The sequence below is a fragment of the Balaenoptera musculus genome, chromosome 12, assembly GCF_009873245.2.
Source record: "Balaenoptera musculus isolate JJ_BM4_2016_0621 chromosome 12, mBalMus1.pri.v3, whole genome shotgun sequence".
Lineage (NCBI taxonomy): Eukaryota > Metazoa > Chordata > Mammalia > Artiodactyla > Balaenopteridae > Balaenoptera > Balaenoptera musculus.
The window spans coordinates 66,628,499-66,655,920 of NC_045796.1; positions in this window are offsets into that span (position 1 = coordinate 66,628,499).

Genomic DNA, 27,422 nt, shown 5'->3' on the forward strand with positions numbered 1-27,422 from the left:
TCTAACAGTAATTTCTAAGCATTCAGGAATAATACATAATTTGTAGTTGTCTCTTAAAAGCATATCTGTGTGCTTAGTGTGTCTTCATAAAATGTTTTAGAATTGTTTTTCAAACCATGAGCCACTCCCAGAGGCAGACCTTCGTTTCATCAGATTTAACAACCACTTCAACTGTCATTTAAATCACAGTGGAAACATACTGTAGTGATATTTCTTAACTTTTTATGTGGTTTACAAGCCAGTGTTAAGAAATATGTTTATCAAATCTTTAATGAAGGAGATGAAATAAGGCCTTTCAAAAATAAAAAAATATGTATTTCTATAAAGCAATTCAAATTGAATTTGTATTTGATATTTGTCACCCCACAAATTTTCAGAACATATTGAATCAATTTATCTGATATCTAAAGTATTTTATAACTCTGAAATTTTCTTCTGTAATTCTATTTTACAAAAATGTGTTTAGTGGAACTATGTTACCATATATTATTAAAGTAGCGTGGTCCAAAAAGTTAAGTGCTACTGTATTAAACTGGGAAAACTTTGATATACTAATGAGAATTGAAGCCCCCCAAAATACTATGGTATGCAGTGTATTCCAAACATTTTGATCTTGAAAGCTTTTTTTTTCATAAAAGGCATTTACAAACTATTTTTACACCAAATGTTTTCAAAAGAATATTTAGAAATCAATCTCAATGAGTAATTATTACTTGATTATTTATACTCTCCAATGAGTTATTTTATTATTAGCAGCAGTAGTAGTATGTTTTAGAGTCATAGATTTCCCGTCTTGATTTTGTAGTATTGTAGCTTCATTCTTTTCAATAGAATATTTTTTACATATTCAATTTTCAAAGCAAATTTATTTTAATAAAATTTACTTTAAATAGTAAGCATATTTATATAAGTAATACAATAAATAATGATGAAGTATAAGACTATACACCTTGCCCAAATTAATCTGATTGATTTCCTGGGTTATTTAAATTCTACCAAATAAATTTATATCTTCCATAACAGACTGACCCATAATAAATAAACCTGATTTGTTCTTAAACGTGAGAACATTTAACATAAAATAGCTAATTGATATGCATATATCGTACCATTATTAATGTGTGTAGTTTAATATTAAGAGAACTTCTACTCATTGAAAACCATTTATGAATCACCTGGCGGTAATAAGGACATTATAATGAATTTGATGGACCCGTTACTTGATTTCACAACTTTTTTGTATCTAGGAGTAAAGACAATTAAACAATAATTTCTGAATTAGAATGATGCAGAGTTAGAAAACTGTATGTAAGGGATCAACTTCCATATAAATTTGTCTTCTACCATTTTTTCAAATATACCAAGCAAGCCAACTACTGCTCATGATACTTAAATTTAATTATTTTTCTTGTATATAGTAAGATTCAATTATCTAATCGTTTAAGTTAGCTATGTACATTCTAGTCATTTTTTTCCCTACTCTGCTAAAGATGCTATTCCTATCTAAGGTAAGAGAAAATACTTCAGGGTCAAGTGTAAGGGATATTGTTAGGGAAATGTTTTCTTAAAGGGTAGCTAAAATTTTGATGAGCATAGAATAAAAGCAGGTGAAATGGTGTTCAATTTCAACAATAATGATCTCACTTATCTCATGAGTTTTTTATGGAAATTTAAGTGCACAATAAGGTGAGAATACTTTGCAAAGCTAACATGACTATGAAAGTAGCAGGTATTTTTAGTTTTAGAATTTTAACATACAAACATCTTGTTTGCAGAAATAAAAATGGTGAAAAGAACCTGGTAACACACTATATGTTAAGTATTTTATAAAATATTCACAAAAAGAATCCTTTAAATTCCTCTGCTTTCTTAGGTATGTGGTAGGGTTGCAAAATGGCACAATTATTTGTGATCCCTCCCATCAAGAGATAGAATCTATTTCTCCACTCCTTGCATCTAAATTGGACTTGGGCATTATTTTGGTGGAAATGATATGCGAATTCTGAACCTGTCATGAGGAGGCTATGCATTTTGTTGTATTCTTAGGACACTGTAACCCTTCCGTGGGTACAAGCTTAAGTTAGCCTGCTGGATGGTGGGAGGCCATCTGGAAGAGGACCAAGGCATCCCAGCCAACTGTCAGCCAGATCTCTGCTGATACGGCAGCTACCCTAATGTACACATGTATACACGAACCAAGAGCATCAGAACCTCCCAGCTGAGTTCAGATCCGATTGCCAATCCATACAACCATGAACTAAAAAAATCATTCTTTTAAGTCACTAAGTGTTGTGTGGTTGATCTTACTCAGCAAGTGCCATCTGCTACAAAGCACTTTTGTATTCGTTTTATAAAACCTAGATGTCTCTTTCCATAGCACACTAGGAACAATCTTGTTGGAAAAAAAGAAAAGAAAACCATCTCTCTTCTCTACAAGAAGATTTATGGAAGTAAATCATGCCCAATTGGAAAGATTTTAAGGATGTTTATAAGTAATTTAGACACTAATAATGCATGGAACATAATATGTGCTTTAAAGTTTTTGACAAGTTGGAAACATCATCATTAACATTTGGTTCCTTGCTCTAAGGCCTAATAACCTCAACATCCTTCATGTAAAGAAGATATAGATTGTGTGGAAGGCATGAGCAAGGGAGGGCAGAGAGAAAGCTGTAAGCAGTGAAAGTTTCTGCTGAGTAAGCGACCCTAAAGAGAATATAAATTAAAAAATTACTCTGACACTTTTTTTCCACTATTTGGTTATCTGTTTGGCAAATGAAGATACAAATGGCCTTAGACATCATTTAAATGCCATTTTAGACTTGATTATTCAACCTTATTGTCAAATGTCAAATTTTTTTTCTTAAAATCCCCCATGTTTATAAAAGGGAACAAAAAGACACAGACAGCAAATGTGTTGTAATTGGCAAACTTAATTAACCTATATTTCCTCCACTCCAGAGGTGAAGCTTCAGCCCCAGGAAAGTCCACTGATTTGCAGCTAAATGTATTACCATGTCTGTGCTGAAGCCTCAGAAAATTGCATGGAAATAACTGGATCAAGCAAAGAACATTTATGGTCACAAAGGTTATAACAGGTACAACAACAAGGAATGTTTTGAAAGGTAGCTGCCATGCCTAAGGATAAAATATATCCAGCAAGGCTCCTTATTACAATTGAAGAAGTATATTCATGTCTTGCCAAACCTTATACAAGAGTCCAAAAAACCCTTAAAAAGCTATATGTAGACAAAGGTGGGAAGAGAAATTTTCCACCCATATTTTCTTACTTTATACTTTGTATAATGTTCACCCTCAGAGATGACAAATATAGCTGATGAAAAATTAAAGCAAAGGCTGAATTGTGCAGCCAGGAAGTCAAAAAAACCATTGTCTCTGAATAAGATGCTTTCATCCTCAACTCACGTCTCCCAGGCACATCAAGACTATTTGCTAACAGCATCACAATTTTGCATTTTTGATTTTGTAGTTCTAATGCCCATAATACATTTTCCATAGAAGAGAAAAAAGACCCTTCAAATGATAAGATAATAAAGAAAAGGCAAAATCTCATTATTTAAACAGAATGTTGAATAGCTACAGGTTAAAATGTTTGAGAATTTATTTATTTGAGCAGTAGTTTTTTATAGAATTGTACACATTACTTAAATGATGGAGAAATCTCACAGGGAGGATCCCACAGCTCTCTTGGTTTTAGCTTTCTCATACAGAAATTTAGATTTCTATTTTTCTCCTGGTTACAGCTAATTTCCCTTAGAATCTAAATCATATATATTTTCCCAGCTAAAATACCAACTCACTTTTCAATTTTTTCTTTATAATTTGTATTTCAACAGATTGAGCAGGTGTGGTTACTGCTCAATGAAACCCCTCCTGCTGGGATGAGATGGCTGAGCCGTGCACCATCCCACTTACTTAACTTGGACACCTTGTTAGAAAATTATATCCACAAATCAATGAAAAACTGTGAAAGCTACTAATGTTTTCTCCAAAACAAGAAAATTAATCTCAGGAATGCAAGAGAGCTATTTTAAAAGATAAAGTTACTACACTAATATGTTAGAGAATAAAAATATAGATAACATTTTAAACATACTTTAGAAATGACTTATTCATGTAAAATTTCAACTTCTCTTGCCATATATATATATATATATATATATATATATATATATGTATGTATGCACACATATGTATATATATAACTTCATGGTGATGTGTTATGAAATGAAAAGGATTAATTTTTAAAAGCAAGTGTAATAACAAAAATTAGATACTGGAAAATTTTCAATACATAGTCTCTATGAAATAATTTTTAAAACTATATTTTAACAATAGGAAAATGTGAAAATCATAACTTAACCAAACATTCAAACTTAGCATAACTCATAGTGTGACAACTTGAAATTATGCAGCTCATAAAGTAATGCAATATAATGTATACACAATGATGTTTAATCTGAGTCTAATTAAAACTTTAGACTTAACTTCTGGTTAACAAGATATACAGGAGATGAAGAAACAAACATCATGATGATGACATAATCAGACGAAGCTTAAACATGAGAAGTGCTACAAAACCACAGGCTTAGACGCTTCAAAGGACAATATTACGAAAAAAATAAAAAGATAGTTGGGGAGGAAAATGTTAAACAGACTTAAGAGGCATAGTAATCATTTGCAACATATGAACATATCCAAGCTCGGGGAAAAAAAACTATAAAAACTATGTTGGCCAAATGGAAAATTTGTATATGATTTGGATATTGGATGACATTAGGGAATTGTTGTTGATTTTTCTAAACATGAAAATAGCATTTTGGTTATGGAGAAAGATGTCCTTATTCTTAGGAGAAGCATGTTGAAATATATGAGTATTATAATTCTGCAGCACACAAATGTACAGCAAATGTGTGTGTGATTATGTACACATATTTTCCAAAATGTTAACTATTGCCAAACCTAGGTGGAGAGACTATAGGTATTTGTTGTGCCATTTTTTCAATTTTCCTTTGTGTTTAAAGATTTTGATAATACAGCCTTAGACACAACTATCATACATTACATACCTCTATACATATAAAGATAGTAAATTTTTTTTTCAAAAAATCAGTAAATTTTTAAAAATCAGTAAATTCAACAAATAATATAGCTTTTATTTGGAAAAAAAAATTTTAATTGTGCAGCAATCTATGAGGCTTTGACCTCGAACAGCCGTGTTGTTATGTATCCAATTCTACTGCCTCTTTCTCACCCTCTTACTCTGTAGTTGGTGATGTTCTCCTTGCTGAGATGATGACCCACTTACTTTTGCTCCCTATGACATGAGGGTGGGAGAGTTAATCGATACTTCCTATGGTTCAACGCAGCAAATCATCTTTCAGAATCATTTGATTCCACACTTATCTCAAAATCTTCTAATTCCTAGGCTCCCTTCTAAAGGGAAACAGTGGCTATAGGTGAACACAGGTGTCCAAATGGCTCAGAAGGAATCACCCCTATTTAATATCAATCAACTCTATTTATGAGTAGTTGTGAATTTCAGTAACTCTAGTGCTGAAAACTCCGTCAAATCTGGATTACTTAATTTAATTTTAAAATGGTGAGAGCCTGCTTTGGAATTCTATAGAGTTCACTTTATTTCTACCACAAGTATTTCTCAAGCCTTCAGTAAGTCCCAGGCCTGGTACTAGAAGCTGGAGATAAAACCAAAATATTGAGTTATTTATTGTTTATTTTCTCACCCTTCTCCTCCTTCTGTGCTTCACTCACTGGGCTCGTTATAAACCTCCTTCTTGCCTCGTCACTGTACAGAAATGAAATACTTTAAGAAAGGGAACAGTCCTTTTGCTGTGTTTAACAATACAGTTATTATAAGGAAGCAGGAAACTTGCTCCCATCCAGAATAACCGCCTGCGCCTTCCTCCCCAGGCTCTGAGAGAGGACTGCAGGGGAAGGATTACTAGCACGTCATGGGGTGGTGTCAAAGGGCAGCTGCGTTAGCAAGTGCTGGCATGAATGGACCCTGCCTGTACCTTTGGGCAGTGAGGAAGCAGATGTAACATATAGGGCCAGCTTACACGGCTGCTTATCCAACAGGCATGACTCCCCTTCCTTCTTGATAACAGAAGTTTTGTTCCTCATTGGGCCTCATCGTGCTCTGGGGGAGGCTCATTTCTTCCCTAGACCTACTGGTTGAATTATGACTGATCAAAGCCAATCACCACACCATTCCCTTTACCAACAACTGATTTAAGCGTGGATGTAAGAAGCAATTCTAAGCAATGAGTTTCTAGCAGATACCTTCTGAGAAACTGCTGGGACTGGTTTTCCTCGTGGATGAAAATGTGATGGCATTAACATTCCATTAATGTTCATTATGCCTCTGACGTCACTGATACCTGAAACGGAGACAGCCAACTTGCAACCCACCCCATGAGGACCAGCCCACGTGCTATAGAGGGAGAACAGAAAGATGGAAAGTATGCAGTTTCTTGCTGACAACATTGAACGGCCGAATTCAACAAACCTAGAACTCTCCTACTCCAGACTCATGTTACGTGAAGCAACAAATTTTCCTTATTTAAGCCAGCTGAGTCACAGTTTACTCTTTGTTGATGAAAGCATCCTAACTGATGCAACTCTATATAAGCGGAGGGGATGATAAAAATTGTGCAGCTTAGAAGCGTGTGTTTTAGGATTTGGACAAGGTTGGGTTACCTGCTATCAAGCAAGTAGAAAAAAGGGAGTAGCTGGGACTATAAACAAGACCCACGCATTGGGTCAAAAAAAGACTTAGTGGACGGGTCGATTAGTGACTGCCCTGGGGAGTAAAGCTGGGCTGCAAATTAGAGTCAAGAGAGAACATCTCTGGACTCTGTCTGAAGCCTGGCAAACTTCAGCCCATGATCAGCACCAGGGATGTCAAGGTGAGATAATGAGTTACAAAGAGGTTGGAAGATCACACAAATATACTCTTGTGCAGGTAACGTTCCGTAGCAGAGGAAAATTAGGCAGAAGCTCATCATCCAACCCCTTGGTTCCCAAAAAACAAGGGCTCAGGGAAGTCCTGCAGTCCATTGTAGGGGACTCTGCTATTAGATAGAGTAACCAGCTGAAACTTCTGTGTCGGAACTAAGGCTTATGGACTCAGTCAACATGGAAATACTATGGAGGGTTATGAGTTATGATCTGGGGAAAAAAACATGTTGTCAAGCATCTTAAAAAAAGGGTAGGAAAGACGAATAAAAAACTATGAGTGTAATATGTGAAAAGTAAGGTATGCCAAGTATTACTCCCATTTTAAAGAAAGAGAGATTAAGATCAATACACAAGATGAGAGAGGAGATGCCATTGACCCATGCTGTGATGGAGAGATAAGTGGTTGTTCCATGCTGTGCTGGGGCTGAGAGACACAACTTCCAGAAAGTGAAGTCAGAGGGGTAGTGGACTTAGTTTGGTTGCATCTATCTGAATACATTGAAGGTAGCCAGCTGGGGGTGGGATGTGAAGAGACTGAATGAAAGACACCAGTCCTAGACTGGAGAGTCCAGTGTTGGCAGCAGAGAAGTTTGCCTCTGTTGTTCCAATAAGGCAAAATCTGATTACGGCAAGCCCTGTAGACCCATCTAAGTACTCCCTGTGGGGTCCGGAGGCTCAGGCCAATTGCAGCTACAGGAGCCTCTGAAACATCCCAAGTACCCATATTCTTCACCCGTAGTTGTAGGTATCATGTCCAGTTGACAATAAAGGGGATACAGGAAACAATGCTGGAGGCCCACGAACATTAGTGAGGCGCTCAGTGATTCAATAGCCTCAGAGGCTGTGGGAAACGGTGCTGATGGTTCATGGAGGTCATAGACTGTCCCTATTTATGTCAGCTCAGAGCTCAGGAAAGAGGGGGAGCTGGGATGGGGAAAACCTACGCAGGGGAGAGGTCAGTGGAGGTGGCAGCGAGCAGCTACGATAGATAGATAAAGGCTGGGAGAAGAGCAAGCTGGAGCTCTGCCCTGTGCACTTTTCATTGTGAATTCGTAGCAGATTGCCTGACACACAGCAGGTGCTCAATAAATAATTGTTGGATGAATGATTTAATTAATCGAGGCTGTTTGGTAGCCCATTATGATCTAAGCGTTATACTTCACAGCGAGAAGTGTGTGTTTATTGCTTCATTCCACAAGCTGACCTCAAGTTTCCTGGCCACTGTGTCTTCCACATTTTAAACCGGCCATATTTCTTACTTTATAAAATTAAATAAATGCTAATGTGATAGCAAAGGAACGTAAACAAGTGTGCTTAGACAAATTCAATGTAACTAAAAAGAAAAGGTAGCAGGAGGATGAAAGTGGGCCCAATTAAGATATATTTGCTTTTGTGCCACAGATTCTATGCTTTTCCGAATAGAACTGTTAGATGCTAAGGGGACGGGGACTATTTTTAACTCAGTTTTGTTTTTTTTTTTACCTTGGGGAAATATATTTCCTCATCGATATTTTACACTGTTCTCTTTTCACACTTTGCTTTTGTGATGCTTCCTTTAAAGACTTTTTGTTCCTTTTTACTTTGTGCCATTGTTTATGCTGAAATTTGTTGCTGTTATTTTTGCATTTCTATTCCACAGAGAAACAATGCTTAACAGTATAAAAATCCCAGAACCGCATCAGGATAAAAGAGGTGATTTATAAACACATAGTAGTCGTTTCTGATACTTTTCATCATTAGTCAAGCTGAGAGGACAAATTGGAATTTGTGCTTCTGGTGGGCTTTCTGAAGGGATCCTCAGATAAATGTAACCAAAGATGAAAGATAATTCCAATTAAAAGATAATGGATATTATACACAATTACGGCTGTGGCCAAGTCAAATACTTTGAAATTAAATGTCTTTGTGCGAGAAACCACAGTGTTAAATAAAATAATCAACAGGAATTTATTTCTTTCTTTGCTCTGATCTACTCACATGCTCATTTCCTATTTTTGGTAGCAAGTGACAGTTCCAGTTAAATTAAAAGGCACCAAAACTTTCCAACCTGGAGTAAAGACTAGCATTTAAATTAGTAAAGTATTAAGGTTATATAAACTCTTCAGAATATAACATCTAATTGTATTTATGTTCATTTAATTTTCCTTATTTAGAGCCTCAAATTGGAAAGCTTCTGCATGGCAAATAATGTCTGATCCTGGCGATGATGACTCTATAAATTTTCTATGTGCTAAATTTATCTTAGCTAAATATCACATCTATGAGGAACTATGGCAAAATAGACAATAGAAGAAATGATAGGATTCTCACTTTAAATGCTATGCTACCACACACCAGTTCATAGGCTTGACACCTGAGACACACAGAATGATAGCAAAGAGAAGACAGTAAAATTAGTACAACAAAATGAGTAAAACAAGTGTATTATTAATTCCAGCAAAACCACTAAATCTAATGACTCACCGATATGAATGTGTCAGGAGCAGATCTTCAAAAAATAATCTTAAAACGACTGTCTTTCTTCCTTGATAGCATGTTGACCATCTGACATTACCAGTGATAAAGTGGGTTTCTCTACGGACAGGGGAGATTTGTTATTTTAGCATATAGTTTCATCAAAAAGAGGAAAAAAAGCAAAAGCAGAAATATGTAGATGAAATACAGAGTCGGGGATTATCATGAGTTATCACTTCATGCTTGATTCAATTTGAAATCCCACAATCTTCTCAGTCTCCAAGGCAACTGAACCCTTTGTCCCATGAATCATCTCTAGGTACCATGTAAACATTTGCTCCTGAAGCTCAGTGACTGGTAGCTACGGTTTATCAAAAGTTGTCACCCTAGGAAAATCAATCAGATCACTGAGCTCACCTCATTTTGTTCTATTAGGATCCTGATGAGTCAGGTGAGTAATAGGCACTGCTGTATCTTTCCAGAAACTGGTTATGTGGAGAGATGCCTATTAATTTAATGCCTGTGTGTTTGTCCAGTTCATCAATTTCAAAACCCATGGAATGGGAGGGAGGATTTGAAATTAGAACTGGCTATCAAAACACTCCCCAGATTGGACTTGGACGACATTTTGGGAAAGGGTACAAGAGGGCCCCTAATGTTTATTGCACCCCTGCAAAGAATACAGTTAACGTCCCTTAATGTTTCTTGCTCCAGCTCTGAAAGAACACCATTAAGTCCGAAGCATCACCTGATGGCATTCTCATCCAGCCACACTCCCTGAGCACAGATGGGACATTATGTAACACAAAGAGAGCAGGGTTGCTCACCCGGCTGCATTCGGAGAACTGTATCCAGAACCTTCTTTAGACAAATCCAATAATATGATAATATGGTAGCCCACGTCCCCCCGTCTGCCACCATCCTGTAAACTCTGTGGCAACATGAACAGAACTGCATTAATATTCATGATTCATGGTCTTAAAAAAAAAGGAAAGAATGAAAAAAAAATACCACCACTATATGCTCTGCTGTATTAGTGTATCTAATGAGAATAAATTAAAACCCAGCTGAGACATGACCCTGAAACTTTTGCTTCCTCTTAACTGTCAGTTTGACTTTCCCTAGCACTATGATCAACTGCATTCTAAGTGCAAGCTGACACTGGCTCAACATTCTTCGAATACAGGTAAAATGGGAGGGGAACTGCCTGAAACTCAATACTGGTGGCACCTGGTTCTGCCCCATTACCCCTCACCTGTGTAGCTTCAGCTTTGTGTAGCTCCAATTTCATTTCTTTAATAGCCTGGCTTTTGATAAGAATCGTCTCCTCTGTGCCACCCCCATTGCCAAGTTCCCTTCGTGGTGTCATTGCTAACTTCTCATACAATGCAACTTCATTTCTCTAAGAAATTCCCAGCAGCGGACTTTAATAGCAGGTCAATGGGCTGTTAATCTCAAATTTTCCAGGATGATTTCGTTACCAGAAGTAGTCTTCCTCCTATTTCCAGTGTGGTCAATAGAGGCTTGTTTTAGAGGCACTTAATTCTTTATACCCTAAGGGTATTGTGCCCCAAATCAGACCAAACAAGAGACACTTTTTATTCCCTTATGATATCGACATCATTTTAGGAGAATGCCTGTCATGGGTCCTATTTGTTATTCCTACGTAAATCAATAAAAGCTCTGAAAAATACAGGAAGATTTGCCAGCTATGTGTTTACAAATACTAGATGAGAGGGCTCACAGATAGCAGATCATCCATAAGCTGGTTCTCAAGGCTGTGTTGTCATATGCTTCATGACTTGTTTCATTACCTGCCACTCTATGTTGACTATTTCTCTCTAAACCCCTCATAAACAAAATCCTTAATGATACATAGCCCAAGTGAATTCATTTACCAAAAAAACAGAGTGCAAAGTTATATATAAACCAGAAACCCAGGTGCCTTGCTGCAGGATTTCTATAAAGTATAATAGCCTGTTGGAGTTTAATATAATTCCTAATTGGATCAGCGCTATAGATAGAAACCTAGCCAATGCCGATATAAAATTATTCCTAATGATTTTTAAGAATGGTAAGTAGCTATTAAATCATGATAATTAGGACAGATGACAAAGAGTAAATGACGAAATAAAGCACTTTCCAGGTATACAGTTTTGGGATCTGATACCCTTCATGGATACTACCTTAGGCTAAAATAATTTATCTCACATTTTTAAAATAAAATTATTTATTTTATTTATTTATTTTTGGCTGCGTCGGGTCTTCTTTGCTGCGAGCAGGCTTTCTCTAGTTGCGGCAAGCGGGGGCTACTCTTCGTTGCGGTGCGCGGGCTTCCCATTCCGGTGGCTTCTCTTGTTGTGGAGCATGGGTTCTAGGCTCGCGGGCTTCAGTAGTTGTGGCTCGCAGGCTCTAGAACACAGGCTCAGTAGTTGTGGCACACGGGCTTAGTTGCTCCGCAACATGTGGGATCTTCCCAGACCAGGGCTCGAACCCGTGTCCCCTGCATTGGCAGGCAGATTCTCAACCACTGCACCACCAGGGAAGTCCCTTATTGCACGTTTCTCATTGAATGTTTAAAATGAAGGTTGTGCCAGTTCTTAACATATAATCTTAAGGGATTTGCATACAATTTTTATAGAACATAATATTCTTTCTTTCTAACTGAACAGTATAGATATATCACCATTTATTAGAAATGAAACAGATACAGTCCAAGGAGCTATTTTTTACCAAGAAACGTAAAATCTAGTAGGAGAAATTTTTACAAGTACACAAATGACTAAAGTACAAAATGAAAATTTAAAGTTTTTGAGACACCCTTTTTTTTCTTTCAATATGTTGTTAATAAATGAGATATTACTTAGGGTTTTGTTAATAGTCAGAAAATAGGCAGAAAAATATAATGGTACACACATAAAAGAAGATAATCTATCATACACATAAAAGTTCAAAGCAGGTGTATACCTTGCATGTAGAGATTCGGGGATATAGTATCTTTCCATCTAATGGATCTACCATCCCTTAAGACCTCATTGTCCTTTGCATCTGTCTTTAGAAGGGGAAAGGAAGGTGCAGCCTGCATACCTGTGTAAGGGAGGAAAAATAATTTTTCTTCTGCCTTTCTAGGTTCTTGCTTGGTCTGATAATTAAATTGATATAAAGCAGACTAACGGGAGAAACACAAATTTAAGTTTGTATGTACGGCAGTCCCGTAAAAATATGAGACTCAAAGATAGTCAGGCAGTTGAGGTTTATATACCATCCTAAGCTAAGAAAATAGATAAGGTCTGGGGTTTTAAAGGAGAAGAAGACAATTCACAGGAAGATGAGAAAAGCAAATATTTGGTAAATAAATGCTTGCTTTGCCATGCAGGTAAGTCTTTCAGATTAAAAAGTTATCTGTGCTATAACCACTTTTCCTGGTACAGGCTCCTTTACTAAATTATTTTAGGCAGTTAAGGGGAGGTAAGAAGATTATCCTGAGTCTGCTGGGTCTATTGCCTTCAGCTCACAAGCCAAATGGCACATATTGGGGTGGCATAATCCGCTCTCTTTCACCTGCTTTTTAAAAGCCTTTATACAGAAATAACACATATTGCTTTCATTCATATTCCATTGCTTAGAATTCAATGACAAGGATACAACTAACTGCAAAAGAGGGGAAAAAAATATTGAATAGATCCTAGCTGTGTCCTGAAAAAAAGAAAATGGATTTTAGTGAAGTGCTAGCTAGTGCTTCCTTTTACGGTATTGGGAAATTGAAAAATCCTACTGGATCAACTTTCATCACTCTCTGAATAGGAATCTTTAAAGTGGGAATCTAAGAATTTTAAAAGTGGGAAGACAAGAGAAACTCCATAAAGAGCAGACCTGAAGTTGAAATCAGAACGTCATGAGTATAAGCAAAGTATTATACATAATTGTATTAGACACACTTGGGAGGTGAGTACTGCGGCACAAAGGAAGCAGACAGGAGAGAATACCAAATGTTGGGTTATCTGGTTGTGAATGGCAGAAGAGTGAAACAGTGAATCAGTCCTTATTGGTCATAAGTAAATAGCGAATATGACAGGGAACATGGCTCAGACCAGAAATGAAGGGACATGAAATCCAGATGGATGTAAGAAATCAAGATAATCAAGGGGAATAGTGAAAAATTGAAAATCAAAGGCCTTCTAAGACAAAAGTTCAGTGGTAAATAGCTAAAGAACATAAAAACGAGTCCTCAGAAAAAGAATTTCAAGGCAAAAAATCGGCAAATAAGTTTTTTCTATTGTTGCAGTTGTGAGATGGGGTTTTTTTGCCAGTGGGTGAGTGACTGGAGATAAGAGATCATTTGAGGAGATGATACTAAGAACTTGAGAGTGTGGGATGTTAAAGAGGCATCAGTATAAACATGGAAGGTTCTGATGGTGACAGAAAGAATGGCTCCACCAGGAGAAACTGGTAGCCACAAGCATGGCAGTGGGGAGCAAGGAAAAATTTCACCCTGCCCTAGATTTTTTGAGTTGAAAAGAAGTATAACTTAATGAAGATGGTTGTGAGAAATGAAGTTATGTTAGAGGCAATGTTTTGCCACATTATTCAAAATAGGGTTTAGAAATGGAGTTATAGAATATTTGACAATGGATTTGAGGACTCATATTTCTGTTCACTGAGGTAGTAAATAATTTTTTTTTCTTTTTTTAGTAAATAAATGTTTTAAAACTTCAGGACAAATACTTTAAGTTAGATGTAAGGTACCATGATTTAAATCATTTCTCTGAGAGCTCAAAAATTAGAATCTTAACTAGTGGGGATGGTATTACATTTAGAAGCAAGGATAACAAGAAAGAACAAAATGTATATCCATAAACAGTGTTTATGTCTTTAAATCTACTCCCAAATCATAACCTTGGTTAGTATTCTTTGCTAAGTAAAAAATGTTTATTGAATGTAATTATTACTGCAAAACCATGGTGGTCAAAATTTAGGCTTATTTTTATTTACTAAAGGCATAATAAAAACAGCTGTTAGTTATTTTTAGCTGCCTTTAAGATTGGAAATGTGCGGAGCAGTATAATAGACTATTTGACTAATTAATCTTTGTTTCCATAAACTTTAAATGTATAATTATAGTCTTTAGTGGTAGCACATGGAAGTCTCAGAGGAGATTTCCTTGATTAGGACACATTTTGATGGGAGTAGAATGGTGGGTTGCAGGGGTTGAAGGGTCTAGATCAACTATATTCTGTAAGTAGTATTTGTATTGAGTGTATTTCAATCAGTAACTACCTAGATATTCATAGAAGTAAAAATTAGAGCTCAAATTCATATAACATAAGGAGAAAAGAGAAATGTTTTATAAATGTTTTCTGGTATCTGCGGGCAAGAAAGCTCATTAGAGATGACAAAGAAAGAATAAAGAGAGAGAGAGGGAAGGAGGGAAGAAAGAAAGGTATCTCATTTTTAAGAAACACGTAGTTTGTCTCATTTTAGAAAACATTACACACACAATTATATGTAAAAGCCTCACTAAGTTGGGTGGATAGTAATTTATCTTCTAAGAGAAATTAAATTTTAGAATGTGCAATTGCTGTTTGACTGCTTTTTGTAGTCTATAATAAAAGTTTACTATAAATAATTTACAAGTCAACCACACATTACTCTGTTGAATAGGCACTCGATAAATATTTATGGAATGAATGAAAGATAGGTACAATGGATCTTATTTCAAAGAGGATAAGTAAAATGGGAAGAAGATTATGAAATCTATCTTACACATTATTAATAGTCATGGCCTTTCTTATCCTTCAGAAAACATTTCACCATTCCTTTTATGGCAAAGCAGAAATTAGATTTATTATTTTTTAGTATTTTTACAGTAAGAATTGCTGTGGGGAAAAAAGAACAGACATAGATTCCAAGTCATATCATGTTGGTTACTTAATAATAAAAAAGAAACCATCATATTCAACTGAAGCATGACAACACAGGCTCAAGAATATGAAAGCTGCCTGTGGAATTCCATGGAGATCCATAGAAAAGTTGTATGTACTTTCTCTGTCTCGATGAAGTTAGTGAAGGACTGACTTCAACACTCAGTGATCAACAAAACCACGGAGTTGTGTAGGAAGAAGAAAACAATGTCACAAGCAGACAGGCAGTCCCAGGGCAATGCTTTGGTGTAAGGAGGTCAATAGAATCTGGGCCGGACAATGGCACTTCAATGACATTTTTATGATGATTCTTGGGAGACTATACAGGAATTCATTTTCTTTCTCATGAAAGAATATAATTTGATATATTCTTATCCCTCTTTATTGTCTCTGCTCCCTTCTATATCTAAGTTCATTTCTTGCTCCCTTTTCTACATATTAAATGCAAATCACTGGAAATGCCATAGCTGCCCCATTTTCTCCCAGTCTCAATGCTTCATTTGGGGCTGTCTTACTCATCACTTATTCATTTCTGAGGTCCTCAGGAGGCAAAGTAAGCACACTTTTATTTACCAGTTTTAGGATTTTGCTGCACTCAAACATGTACTAATGTTACATTTGGAAATGTGTACTTGTTAGCTGCTGGTAGTCTTTGGTGGTCTTATTACAAGTGTCATTAAAGCATCATAATATTAGGAAGAATCGCTCTGCTTCAAGATATTCAGGTTCATTAATGAACATTATCCATCTGACACATTTGGTAAACACCAGAGCTTCAGAGAATAGCTCATCAGGGATAAGCTCGGCCCTCTAGGCTCACTTGGAGAAGCTCATGAACTCACTACTGTTCACCCTCATTAAGCTTGAGATGCAGAGAAGAAAAAAACAACACTGAAAACTGCCAATATTTGTACTTGCGAGTTTAGAAAGCCTAATGTCTTCTTTTGTTGTTGTTATGGAGATTGCTGGGCAAGAGAGAAAGAAATGCCCTGTGCAAGTTCTGTTTGCTTCACTTTGGAAAATGTCAGTGTTACCTTTAAATTAAGTTCAGAAAAAATAAAAACAAGGTTGAAAATTTTTTAAAAAAAGACTTTCTATCTAGTTCCCAGGTTTTGGAAAAAAAATCAGGAGCATCTTTCAGGGCACAAATATTATCGAAAAAAAGCCAGAGAAGAATGTAAACATTATTTTTCTCCTAAATGACATTTCCTCTAATATGTTGATCTGTGGAGCAGGAGGCATGAGCCACACTCACATATGACCCATACACTATAATCCATGGAAATATTCAAAGAAACTGAATCAAGGCCAAGTTCCCAAAACTTACATGATCCCAAGTATATACACCTTTGGACCCTTCAAATAAAATAGCTTTTCCAAAAACATAAAATATGCTTCTCTCATCACTATGTAAATTATAGAGTAAAAAATATTTGAGTATCTGTGTAATTTTTTTGTGCATGAAAGATATGTAACCATATCGTACAATCTTTACCTGGGAATCAGAGGATTTAAAAGACCAATCATCGAAAATATCTTTAACGATTTAGCTTCCCATATTTTATTATTTCAAAAATTTGTATGTTGATTGAGTCTAGCACTTGACAAGAGCATTACTAATGTCTCTTTGAAATCATAAATAGTTCCCTGTTAAACATGTAAACTCAGTAAGCTTGCTCATTTTAAAGATATGGGGAGATTCAGCCCCCTGAAACCCCTGAAATCTCCATATTCCAAGTGTGCCCACTGAGGCCATTCAGATATTTGGTCTTACTGTAAAAATAAAAATCATTTATATTTCTCAAAAGACTTTCTAACTATCATGAAAATGAAAAGGCAATGTAGTTACTGACAAAGGAGTTGGAATCAATTCGGTACCCGAAATTACATCCAAGAGAACTTCGATTCTTATTCGGATCAATAATCTTCACTTGTCAAATATTTATATTCTTTATCTTCTCTTAGTTTTAATTTGGCATTCATAATAAAATCAAAATAATTATAAATGGGTGAATAAAACAATTCATTGTATTAACAAAAATAATGTTCATTATGGTAATTTGATAGTTTTCCAAAAACTTACAAGGAGGTACCACTGTTCCTCATTTTTCATGGATTCCATATTTGCAAAAACTTATTTGTAATCCCCAAATCACTACTCATAGGGCTTTCATGATCATTTGTATTCTTGCATAGAGTAGTGAAAAATTTGCCCAACGCACATGTTCCCAGCCGAGGTCATACAAGGCGATGCTCTGCCATGTTTCAGCTCTTATTCTGTCAACAAGTGTCCTTTCCAAGGTCTAGTTAGTGCCAGTTTTCCACATTTTTGAGCTTTTTTTTGGTGATTTTGCTGTGTAAAATGATCTCCAAGCATAGCACTAAAGTGCTATCTAGTGTTCCTAAGCCCAAGAAGGCTATGTTGTGACTTTCAGAGAAAATATGTATCTCAGATAAACTTTGTTCAGGCATGAGTTACAGTGCTGTTAGCTGTGGATTCATTGGTAATGAATCAATAATACATATTAAATAAGGTGTCTTTAAACAGAAACATAATATACAAAACAAGGTTCTGTATTACTCAGTTGATTAAAATGTTGTGACCAGAGGCTCACAGGAACCTAACTCTGTATTTCCCCTAAGAGCAATGGTTCCGTATTCACTAACTCACTGTTCACGGCAATGTTTAGAACATCACTACCACAAATAATAAGAATTGACTATATATATATTATTTTGTCAGTCCTCTTAGGTGAGACTGGAACTGTTGATATTACTCTTTTCTTAGGCAATGTACAAATTCAGTATTCATCAACCCGAAGTCTTTGTATGGCACGTTATGATTCTTATAGGAAACAAATGAAATATAATAAAGATTCTCTCAACTTTTCTTTGGTTACCTAATCATTCCAAAGAATGTACATGCAAATTAATGAGGATTATCATTTGGTAGGAATAATTCTTTTGCAAATATTTTGGTTGGGTTTTGTTTTGGTAAGTCACATTAAGATCTTATTGTCATATCATCTTGATTATTTAAGGGTTCTTCCATACATTCATGTTTAAAAGCATAAGATAAAATATTTCTTGTATATAACTATCCTGAATCTGTCAATGTGTGTGTATATATTTATATTATATATATAACATATATATAGTCTTGTTTTTTCTTTGCAGAAAGAAAAGTCATTTATGTATATATGTAATAGTATATATATGTAAAAGTGTACATGTATATGACTACATATATATACATCACTATTTTATATGTTGTACAATTTCTTCAGATAAATTTGAAGATAATTATACATTTGTTATAGAAATAATCTAAAGAAAATAACTATTTCAATGCTGTTAACATATTTGAGTTAAGAATTGAGTTAAGCATTGAGTTAAGTAAAAAATAATTTATTGATGATACTTTATAACAATCAGAAGTTTACAGATACAACTGATTAAAATAACTTCATTTGCAAAACACAACTAAATGATTATTTCAAGACTCTGAGCCAAGTTATAAGGGACTTCCGAAGTTTTCAAAATCTAGCCAGCAGTTCGTTGGGAATTACCATGCACTTGGACTTGAGGCTGACATCAATAGTCAGGAAGATAGATATAGCATCAAATGTTGAAATAAACAAATACATAAGTAATAATAAAACTGCATTTAATCAGAATACATCTGGAAACAAAAGCCCAGTGAAGGGCATGCCAGGAACTGCCACGAGTTAGAACAGGTAGCGGAAAAAGAAGTGGCTAATGGATAGACTAGAAGATTCTTTAGGAGAGGCTCAGAGTGAGAGGGGCAGCTTGGATGGGGCGCAAGGAAAGGCACGGAGTGTTGGCAGCGGTGGTGGTTTGAGCACAGAGTTTTAATCTTGGCAAGCTGGAGATTTCATGCCTCTATGCATTGCTTTCCTTTGAGAGGGACCTTTACTTATCTCAGACACTCTTGCCTGGAATTCCTACTGTAATTCCTCATCCATAGTTGGCCATTCAGCAAGCAACAGAGCGTAAGAAGCAACATTTGTTGTTCCAGAAAGGTTTCTGGGTAGTTATACCATCAGACCTGTCAGAAAAACCAAGAGCACTGATTTAAATTCTTCGGTGTGTTACTTAATTACCTTTTTAATTAGGATAAAATGTCTTTTCACCTTCTCCTATTTGAATACCGCCATCCTTGCTTTCAGGACCAAGTTATAAATACACTGCAATGAATAGCTCTCGTCCCCTCCCCTCTCTTTCCCCACTGAGCCAGCTGATCATGGGTGTTCAACTGTCAGGATCTGTGCTGCAGAGACGCTCCGAGGGCTTCCTAATAACTCGGGGAATCGGTGCCGCTCATCGCCGAGGCTGACAGCTGAACACAGCTCAGGGGAACTATATGTGCAAGAGGAGCAGAAAGAAGAGGGGAGATTGATTCTTTGAGATGCAAGGATAAAATGCCTACGAAAATAGCCATGATCCTGCGGGGTGGGTGGTGCGACTGAGCGCCGGGAAATGTATTAGTCGATGTGGGAAAGGGAAAATAAAGCTCCAGTTGGAAAGCCGAAGAAAAGATAATAACAAGGAACACTTGATTTATTTCCTTTTTTCTCGTGCACAGAATTTTTAAAAATCTCCTCGGTCTGCTGGGACCCAGAACTGGGAGACATAGATGACCAAAGCTGGGGACTGTTTGCCCAGCTCCGCCACGGAGCCAGATTTTCCTTTAGGGAAGAGACTATCTGTCTAAGAAAGAAAGAGCCTGCAAGTAGCTCTCTGCATGGTCTTTACGAGAGCTTCTAGAATTATAAAACATTCTAACAAGAAGAATCCTTAGATAAAATTTTTTAAATTACGTTTGGGGCTTCCCTGGTGGCGCAGTGGTTGAGAATCTGCCTGCCAATGCAAGGGACACGGGTTCGAGCCCTGATCTCGGAAGATCCCACATGCTGCGGAGAGACTGGGCCCGTGAGCCGCAATTACTGAGCCTGCGCGTCTGGAGCCTGTGCTCCGCAATGGGAGAGGCCGCGATAGTGGGAGGCCCGCGCACCGCGATGAAGAGTGGCCCCCGCTCGCCGCAACTAGAGAAAGCCCTCTCACAGAAACGAAGACCCAACACAGCCATAAATAAATAAATAAATAAATGAATAAAAATAAAGGAATTCCTTTTAAAAAAAATTACGTTTAATTGTGGTAAAATACACATAACATGAAAGTTGTCACCTTAAACATGTTTAACCATACAATTCAGTGGTATTGAGTACATTCACATTGTTTTGCAACTTTCATCACCATCCATCTCCAGAATTCTTTTGATTTTGCAAAACTAAAACTCAACCCACTAAACAATAGCTCTGTAGCCTCCCTCTCCCCCTGCTCCTGGTCACCACCATTTTACTTTCTGTCTGTGAGTTTGACTGCTCTAGGTACCTCATATAAGAGGAATCACACAGTATTGGTCTTTTTGTGACTGGCTTCTTCCACTTAGCATAATGTCCTCAAGGTTCATCCGTGTTATAGTATGTGTCAGAGTTTCATCTCTTTTTAAGGTTGAATTAATTATCTATTCATTCATCCATGTGGAAACTTGGGTTGCTTCCACCTTTGGCTATTGTGAATAATGCTACTGTGAACATGGGTGTACAAATATCTGTTCGAGATCCTAGTTTTAATTCTTTTGAGTATATATCCCAAAGTGGAATTGTTGGATAATAGGACAATTCTATTTTTAATGTTTTGAGGGATCTTCATACTGTTTTCCATGATACTATTTGAAATTTCCACCAGCAGTGCCCAAAGCTTTCAATTTTTCTATATCCTTGTCAATATTTGTTATTTTCTGGTTTATTTGATAATAACCCTCTGAATGAGTGTGAGGTGCCTCAGATCCAATTTACTCTCATTTCTTTTTGCAGATCAAAAAACACTGGGCCAGAAAGGTTGTTTCTCTCTCCATAGTTAGTAGCAACGCAGGGATAAAAATCCAGGTCTCTTGGTCAACAACTTCAATTCAAGTTTCCAAAAGTGGCGCAGGTTGTGTTTTGTTTTGTAAATGACAGTCAACAATGCACCCAACCACACTACGACTATCCCTTAACTTACTCTATTTGAACACACACATCTTTCCAGACCATGGCTCTGTCCCCCTGAAGTGTATCCAGCCTCAAAAGGGAAATGTGGGCACCTGAAAAAGACTCAAGAGGAACCACAATTTAAACACAATTCAATGGATAATGTTCACAGTGCACCTAAATGCTGAGAACCTGTAGAGTGATGGGAGCGGGGAGCTGGGAATCAGCGAATCTTCTGGCAATTCTATATAGCGGCTAAACCTGGTATTATAGAGTCTATTATATAGGAGAATATACAGTAATATTGGATGAAAATTGTAGTTGATAAATTGTGAGAAACCAAGTTGCAAGAAAAATGTGTACCATAAAAATTCATATTGTTATTGTTGTTAATGTTTATTTACAGGAAAAGAGAATGTATAGATACTAAAATTTTATTTTATGGTTTTGAGACTCGTTTGTTCAACCAATCAGTTGAATATCTGCTGCATACCAGGTGCTAGGGAAATAGCACAGAACATGACAAATAAGGTCTCTGCTCTCTTGGAACATGATTTCCAATGAGAGATAACTTTAGAGAAGAAGCAAATAAGCAAGATAGATATTGATTGTGGCAAATCGGAATCTCAAATTGGTCACCAGTGAGCAAAATATGGATAGCAGATGGCCAATTTTGTATGGCTTGTAAGGTACTTTTTTTAAAGTGTAAATTAGACAGCATTAGGTAATCTTTCAAAATTGGAAATCTTCACATAAAAATCCAAATTTCTGGCTTTTCTTGAGAAATTGAGAAATTTGGAGAAACTTGAGATGATAGTCAAATAGAATAGTTATAAAAGGCATGCTGATGAAATAATTTTATAACTAACATTTGAAATATAAGAATTAACTAGGCTTATGCAGTTCTGAGGAAAGAGCATTCCAGGCAGAAGGAACAAGAAATTCAAGTCCAGGAAAATGGCAGAAGCTGGGATAAGGTGGGCCAATGAAGACGTTCAATTGGTCTACAAAAGTGGAAGATGTAAAGCCAGAAGAGAGTTATACGGTGATATCTTTCTTTTTCCCTGTATTTCTAAATACATCAATATAAAGATACATATCACTTTTATTATAAGAAATAATATTTTAAAAAGATGAAAAAAAGGCTTCTTGGTGAATATCTGTTTTAAATAACATATAGAATAGGGGGAAACGTAAATCATTGAAAAGCAAGATTACAATTTTGTCCTTCTTTAATGTTATTATGACCCTAAATTGAAAGTAATTATCCATCTGTAGACTTGCTTGCCACTTGTAGAGGAAACTTGGGAGATGAGATTGGATGAGTTATCAAGGATTACCTGGGAAAGTAGCAGGAGTTAGTAATGTACCAGATGTCACAATCTCTAGGTAGGCCACACTTACTGATCTATAAAGGTAAAACCAAGCTCTGCCCTCAATCACAAAATATGAATGTATTGGGTAATTCTTTGGGGGACAAGAACTTTTGATTTGAGAAAAATTTGAATCTTCTACACACCAAAGATGGAAATGTTTTAAGTCAGAGAAAGAATGGAAACAAAGGAAGGGGAAACATAATATAAATGATAGCAATTCAAGGGAGTCATGGTAATAAGCTCACCAATATTTAAATAAAACAGGTCTCTGTTCAGGTCCAAGTCGCACATTGAGCCTCCATGTGACTAATGTCTGGGTGAACTCAAAGCTCCCTGGCTTGAATCTAAAACCTCTCTTCCACTCTCTCACTTTGTCCCATGGACATATATACACTACCAAATGTAAAATAGATAGCTAGGGGGAAGCAGTTGCATAGCACAGGGAGATCAGCTCGGTGCTTTGTGACCACCTAGAGGGGTGGGATAGGGAGGGTGGGAAGGAGACACAAGAGGGAGGGGATATGGAGATATATGTATACGTATAGCTGACTCACTTTGTTATACAGCAGTAACTAACACACCATTGTAAAGCAATTATACTCTAATAAAGATGTTAAAAACATAAAAAAATTTTAAAAAGAAACCTCTTTTGCTGTAGCAGAGCTCTATGGTGATCTAGAATTATACTTCATTCTCTCTTAGACTCATCTATGAAGCTCACCCATAATCACCTCTAAAACAGAACCCGTGAAACCAAGAGGGGGACAGTCCAAAAAGAGAAAAAGAGAGTCAAAAGGAGTATTGAGGTAATTTGGATTGTGTAGCTTTTTCAACCTGGAATTTTCTCTCAGAAGTTCATTTTTCGTTTTGTGTATCTGATTATTTTGCTCAAGTGTGTTTTCTTATAATTTTGGGAAAGAGATAATTAGATAAAGAGTTAAAACGTAAGCAATAGGCATCAGAAAATCTGTAGAACATTTCTGTCATAATAGACTCCATTGTACATAGAGACTTCTGAAGGGTACCATTGGCCTCAGAACTTAGTAATGAATTATTGAAATAGTTCTTTGAAGGGAAATAACAGAGTTTCAAATTAATGCAAAGGTATGAATCTGAACTATGACTCAAGCTGAGTTTGTGGGGTTGTTTGAAATAATATGATCTTAGATCAGTTTAAAATATACATGTGAATTTCTATATATTCTTAAAATTAGCCCTAAAGCTGACATTCAAAATATAAAAAGCTTATGTCTGGATAGGTGATGAAATATGACTCTCTCTTTTAGAGATAATCAGTCATTAAATCTTAATTTTAAATCAATTATAGAAATAAATAGAATTCTGTATGTGTTCAACAATTCATGATCAAAGATTATTTTCCAATACTATCTTCTCTTCTTGTTCAAAGAAATCACCAAATCCTACGAAGTCTGCATTTTTAAAATGTCTGGTTCTATCACTTTTGCTTTATCCACTCTACTACTGCCCCATCCGTGAACAAGTCATATACCTAAGATATTGCGTACATATGACTATGCTATTCATCTATTCAAAGTCCTTCAACTTCTAATCTGTGACAGGGGAGAAAGATAAAAGGAAAATTTAAAAATCTTTAGCCTCCTGTATAGAATAAGACCTGCTATGACCTAACTTCTGTCTGTCTCTCTCCCTAAGTCTCATCTTTTGCCATCCCTCCTCAGACACTCACATTCCAGGCATATAGAATTAATCCACAACTATTTTGTTGCCAGCTCACTATGTGCTAGGCTGGGCATGTGGTGGTTCTTACCCTCAAATGCTTTATTCTAGACCATGTAGGGAAAACAATTAATAAATGTAAATTTTATATTTTCAGAAGAATGACACTGCAAAAATAAATGACATAATAATAGGGAATTGTCAGTGGGGAGAGGGATCCCTTTGAAGAGAAAGTCATGGAAGTTCTCTTGGGATGAGTGATATTTGAGACAATATATGGAGTTTGAGAAGGACCGGCTGTTTGAAGCACAGAGGACAGATCATTTCACTCTGGGGGGAAACAGGATAAGCCAAGTCCCTAAGAGAAGGAAAGAGGTGACTTGAGCAGGATGAACAAGGTGTCCTATGTTGGAGATGCTCTTAGAGACACAGGAGTTGCCATATCACATAAAGACTTTTAGGCCATGATGAGGAATTGGCGTTTTATACTAAGTGGGGATGGCTTTAAGCAAGGAAGTGACAGGAACTAACTTTTCCAAATCTCACTGTAGCCACTGTGTAAAGGATGCAATGGCTCCAGAATATAGCAGGAACACCAGCTTCAGGTCCCTGGACTTTCTTGCTCATGTAATTCAAAGACTATTTACAGCCAAGAGACTTTGGCTTTAAGTCCCATATCATTCCATTACCCAAGTGGATGGTCTGGGGACTGCAAACCTGGAAGAGAGAGCAGAGCCTGGGGAGAGCAGTTCTGACTGGCCCTGCAGCGTGGACCCTGCACCTTGGAGCCTCCTGGACTATAGCAGCCGTGGGTGTCTTCCTCCATCTCAGCTGGATACCACGCTCAAGGCTTTGCATTTCACGAATCTCTTAATGGGTTAGCAGAGAAACTTTCTGAATGGGTTAGTGGAGAAAATAACATTAGTAGTAGTAGGTCAATAACAGTAGCCATAATTAACTGAACCCTGAGCACAAGCTAGGTATTCGTGATGAATACCTTTATCATCTCTAATGCTCTTAACAACTCTACAAGGTAGTTTTCCTCATTTTAGAAATAATAAAATTTGAGAGTCCGAGATGTTGAATCTTAAGTGGCAGATGCAGCATTCAAAACTCAGTCCTGTCACTTTCTTTTCATTATACCGTGTCAAAGAGAAAAGGTTTTGTTAGGATTTGTGTTGTTGTCATATTAGAAGAGAAGAGAATTTCGTACTTTTGTTCCCACCCCTTAACCTCTATAGCACTTTAAAAGCAAAACCTCATCCACAATGTTCAAGCAAGAAAAATAAACAAGTAAATACAGTTATGGGAAAAGTAGAAAAAATTAATAAGAAACTTGAAAAGGAAGAAAAAAATCTTTCCTGACATTAAAAAAAAGGGGAGGAGATCAAAAAGCGGTTTGGCCTAATTTGGATCTCCTTGGATGGGCAGCACCGGTCAGCAAGAAAATGCCTGTTAACGTAGCTGAACGTCCTGTTTCCCTCCTGAAGTTGGTAGAGCCACATCATTGCAGCCACACGGAAGGGCCAAATGGAGAACAAAGACCAAATCCCTCACTGCGTGAAGCCAAAGGCCAACTTATGCTCTTAAATGGCTCCACAACTGGTCCTGGCCTTTCCGGTCTTGAGAGCAGTCCTGACAATGCAGGGATGAAGGCTGGGGGCCCTGATGAGAGATGCTGAGGGCTTCCACCGCCTCTAAGTCCACTGAGCACCTAAAAGGTGTGCAACCTATTTGGATGCTGGAGAAGGCAGCTTTTAGACAAGGCACTGGTCCCACAAATAATACACTGAGCTTTGTTTTCTATCCAGTTCCATTCCTGGCTCCCACTCTTTATATTTCATTATGGAAGAATCAGAGCAGGAGAGTCAAATAGAACAGCAGATATTACTTTTGCTGAGTGCTGAGGGCTGCCTCGGGAGAGGAAAAACAGGATTGACATTAGCATACCTAGGCAACTGGTGACACAGGTTATTTATTTTGGCAAGGGAAATTTTTTTTTAAATTTATTTATTTTACTTATTTTATTTTTGGCTGCGTTGGGTCTTCGTTGCTGCGCGCGGGCTTTCTCTAGTTGCGGAGAGCGGGGGCTACTCTTCGTTGTGGTGCACTGGCTTCGCATTGCGGTGGCTTCTCTTGCTGTGGAGCACGGGCTTCAGTAGTTGTGGCACACGGACTCAGTAGTTGTGGCTCAAGGACTCTAGAGCACAGGCTTAGTAGTTGTGGTGCATGGGCTTAGTTGCTCCGTGGCATGTGGGATCTTCCCAGACCAGGGCTCGAACCCGTGTCCCCTGCATTGGCAGGCAGATTCTCAACCACTGCGCCACCAGGGAAGCCCGAGAAATTTTTAATCAATGGAATGGGTATGGGCTCTGGAGTCAGACATAACTAGATTTTAATGGGGAGTTCCCTGCCATCTTATGACATTAGGTAAGTTAATTGAATTACACTGAATCACAATGTCAATATTGACAAAATTAGAAATAATAAGCAGTTTTAAATTTATATGAAAATGTGCCTAACACATAGATGGTACTCAATACATATTTTGGTTTTTTCCCCTTATTTGAATAGTTTCTTGCAGCAAAAAAGGGGTTGAGCCATGAAAGATTGCTTATTGATCCATGGCATGTTGAAAAAAAAAACACTAAGGAACTGTGTCCTTCACCAATTTGTTTAATATCTCTGGGTTTTAGTTTCAACATCTTTCAGAGAAAACTATCTCCCCAGAAAGCAATACCGGAACAAAGGATAAGAATAATTATGATTCTCATAATCTCTATTCGGAGATCTTTACTCATAGAGTTTGAGAAAAATATGTTGATAAAGCCAAGTACTTTGATTATTATAATGTATTCATATTTGTATTGAGCCTAATAAATACCAAAAATAAGCACCAAAGAGATATTTGAAAA